A 4,270-nucleotide genomic window follows, 5' to 3' on the forward strand; every position below is an offset into this window, starting at 1 on the left:
TTTGGAAACTCCCTAAGATGGGGGCTGATTGCCAAGGAAGCCAACCCTGTGATTAGAGGGTTGGAATATTCAGCCCCACCCTCCAACCTCTGGAGAGGGGAGAGAGGCTGGAGGTTGAGCTAATCACCAATTGCCAGTGATTTAATCAATTATGTCTGTTTAATGAACCCTCCATAAAAATCCAAAAAGGAATTCTGGAGCTTCTGGGATGGTGAACACATGGAGGTACCAGGAAGTTGGTGTGCCAGAGAGGGCATGGAAGCTCCATACACCTTCTCCCATACCTTGCCCTAGGCATTTCTTTCATCTGGCTGTCTCTGAGTTATATCCTTTTATAGTAAACTGATAATCTAGTAAGTAAACTGTTGACCTAAATTCTGTGAGATGCTCTAACAAATTAATCAAGCCTAAGGAGTGGGTCACAGGAACCTCTGATTTATAGCCAGTTGATCAGGAGCACAGATACAAACTGGACTTGCAATGGATGTCTGAGGTGTGGCAACAGGAGACAGTCCCGCAAGACTGAGCCCTTCACCCGCAGGATCTGATGCTATCTCCAGATAGATAGTATTATTGACTAGAACTTAGTCATATGACTACGTCTAGTTTCATATGTCCAAGAAACAGGTGAGAATGGGGTTGGGTGGACAGCTAGCAGACTCTACCACAATAGTGTATGTAAAAATTGTTTGTAGATTCTTACTTTCTTTATAATGTCAAACAGTTTTCATGTTTCTTTATAGTCTTCATTATTATGGTAGATTTTATTGTCGTTGAAAATCTTTGCTGCCCCTTACCTCTGGGGTTATCACCACATAGCCAATTACTGGTGGGCATCTCTGTAGGAGCAGTATCTGCCTCATTATTATGGGGCTTAGTCACACAACTTTCTTTGGCCAATAGAATTTGAGCAGAAATGACATATTCCGCATCTGAGCCTAAGCTTTAAGAGCTATTGTATTATTCTATCCTTGCTCTTTTTTCCACTACCTTGAGACCAACATGGGACTGGGAATTCCAACTGGGTCTTGGGATGAAGGAGAGCTATATAGGTAACCTGCGAAGGGTAGGTAACTGAGTGAGAAATAAACCTTTGATAAATCAGAGATTTGGGGATCAGCTGTTACTGTAGTATATATAATGTAGCAAAAGCTTACTGATGCAATAATTATTATGGCTGAATATTATTTCATTGTTATGTACACTGAATTTTTAGTCCATTCTCCTACTATCGGAACATTTAGGTAGTCTCCAATTTTCTACTATTGCAAATAACTCTGAAATGGACATCTATGTGCAAATTTTTTGGTGTTGTTTCTGTGAAATTATTTCCCTAAGTTACATTTTTAGGAGTAGAAACTGGGTCAACATGTATGATCATCATTACTGCTCTTATTCCCCAAAGGAGTGTATTGTCTGTATATTAAGTCGAGTTCAGCAAAACCCACAGAAACGACTCTAGTACTTTTAACAGAGGGAATATAAAACAGGAAATTGACATTAAAAGTAAAAAAAAAGCTGAGAAGTCAGTGATGAAATAACTCAGAGTCTATAGCCATGCCACCCTGAATGTGGCCGATCTTGTCTGATCTAGGAAGCTAAGCAGGTTTGGGCCTGGTTAGTACTTGGATGGGAGACCACCTAGGAATACCAGGTGCTGTAGGCGTTAAAAAAAATAAAAACAAATAACTCAGAGACTGGCAACAGCAGAAAGATGCTATTGCCTCTAAGGATGAAGGAACACTTGGAAGAGGTAGTATTACGAGAGCCTAGAAACCAGAGTTTCATCTGAAGAGAACTAGAACCGTGTCTGGATCTGCTTGGTCAGAACTGATTGGTAATAGCTGGGACCATTAAGGGAAGTTTGGTTTGGCAAAAGCTGGATCCATTTGAAGAGATGTTGTAAGAAGCAGAAAGAGAAAGGGAGAAAAATACTTTGAGCTTTCTTCTTGCTGTCCAAACTTCTGCGAGTAATATCCATTGAGCAAAATTACCCAGAAGCCAGAGAACAAAGGAACCTAGAAAATTTAGTTTCCTGTGATGTAGAACAAAGCCAGAGAAGGGCAGTGAGATAGGTAGCTGAGAGCAAACTGGATAGTAATGAATGAGTAAACCACTTTACCAGTCTTTCCAGCATTGCGTGTTGTCATGATAAATGTTCTTTTGGTATGGGAGGCAATATAGTTTAGCAGTTGAGAGTACTGACTCTGAAGTCATACACCTCTGGATTTGAAATCCTGCTTTAAGCACTTCCTAATTATGTGACCTTGGGTGATTTGCTTAACCTCTTTAAGTCTCAGTTTCTCATATATAACATGTTGTGAAGATTAAATGATATAAAACACTTAGCATAGTGCCTAGCATGTAATAGGTCCTCAATAATCATTAGCTAATATAATTATTAGTTATAGCAAAAAATCTCTATATTAATTTTCACTCCTTTGATATTTATATAGGCTAAACATTTTCCAAGTGATTTTCCTTCACCATATATAGTTCCTCAAGAATAAATTGACTGATTATTCTCTTAACTACAAATTTTAGGTGTCTTTCTTATAAATTTGAATAGCTTGCTAATATGGTATAGTTATTAATCCCTGTCTATCATATTTTACATTTCTTATTGCTCAAAGAGAAAGTTGTCATTCTACACTTGAAACTTATTGGATTTTGTTGATCAATGTCACTCCAGTAATTTTTAATTTAAAAAAAAGTTGTCATTCTTACACAAAGCTGAAAAGTCCTGTATTTTCTTCTGGGTTTCTAGAATTAGATTGATATATAATTACTTATTAAGCTATAAGTGTGACTGTGTATAACATAAATAAAATCTCTCCCATGAAAGTCTAGGTTAGTTTCGTGCTCTATCGTGTCAGAAAACCAGGCTCCTTGTATTTTGTTTTGCTATCCACAGAATGCTTCCGTGGCCTATTGTCTCTACCACCTCCATATTCTAACTAGTGGGAAGGAGGGAAAGACATGTGCCTACTCTTTAAGGGCATAACCTGGAAGTTGCACACATCACTCCCTCTCACATGTCTTTGGCCAGAACTCAGTCCCATGACCACATCTAATTATAAGGGAGACTGGGAAATAAAGTTTTTATTTTAGGTGGCCACATACTCGGCTCATAATACTATCATGATAGAGAAGGGGCAAACAGATATTGGAGTGGGGGGCAGAAAACTATTAGCCTTTGCCATTCTGCTATTCTGGCCACACAAGCATCTGTGCCTCCTTTGCATATATAGAATATACCCATTGTGCGAGGGATAGAACTCCCAGATATAATCCCATTACTACGGAAAGGGAGAAGAATTATTGATTCTCTTGAGTTGCTTGTTTTTTAAGAAACAGCAGACACAGGAGAAGCTCTGAAACTGGGTAGAGGGATAGAGATTATCCTTTTGTAAGAGACATTTACATTTGTAAGGGGAATCTCCATTTGTAAAGGTGTCTCCCTCTCTGGACCAGGAAGAGGGGAATGACTCTAAATCTCTAGAAACTCTTATCCATGAGGAAGGTAAAGATTTAAATCTGCATAACAACTGTACCTTGTTTACTGCGCTTTTCTGCTAACCTCTTGTAACTGGCCTTCCCCCCAGGCCCCACATCTTCTATTGTCTTTAGTGGAAAGTATTTGAATTTGTGGCTGGGGCCATTTTAGGGAGTTACTCAGTTTTCCTGATTATTTCCCATTTATACAGGAGGTATACATGTTACTAAACTTTTGTTTTTCTCCTGTTAATCTGTCTCTTATTACAGGGGTGGTGGTGGTGGTGTGGTGGTCTCAGCCACAAACCTAGAAGGGTAAAGGGAAAATTCTTTTTTTCCTCCCCTATATTACATACATCTCAAAGTCCAGGACCTCTGAGTGATGTGTGATCCCCCACGTCAGGTTCAGATGTGTCTCCTTGTGATCCTGCAATATATAAAAATAACACAAGTGATGTGCTCCATCCACAACAAAATGGTGGAGTAGGAACAAAGTGACCAGAACAGAAATGCTAACACTGAAAATGGAGACCTTACTCTCAGCAGTCATCAGTTCATGGCAATTACTGAATCCTAATGGCTTGAAAATGCAAAAGCTCCTTGTGCTAGCATTGGATTAAATTCCTTAGTTAGCTCATCTGACTGCCTTGAGCTACGCTCTCTTAAAAGAACCCCTTGTCCATTGTCCTATATGGCCCTGGTCTCTGCTTGCTGGTAGGTTCATTTCCATTGATTATTATGGCCATATCTGCGGTGGGCCTTTCTTGGGGATTTC

At 39.3% G+C, this 4,270-nt stretch overlaps 1 pseudogene; it reads left to right on the forward strand.

Moving 5' to 3' along the window:
- The first annotated feature begins 1,547 nt into the window (after positions 1-1,547).
- Positions 1,548-1,666, forward strand: LOC112484951 (annotated as a pseudogene).
- The last annotated feature ends 2,604 nt before the right edge of the window (positions 1,667-4,270 follow it).

The sequence above is a fragment of the Pteropus alecto genome, unplaced genomic scaffold (genome assembly GCF_000325575.1).
Source record: "Pteropus alecto unplaced genomic scaffold, ASM32557v1 scaffold248, whole genome shotgun sequence".
NCBI lineage: Eukaryota > Metazoa > Chordata > Mammalia > Chiroptera > Pteropodidae > Pteropus > Pteropus alecto.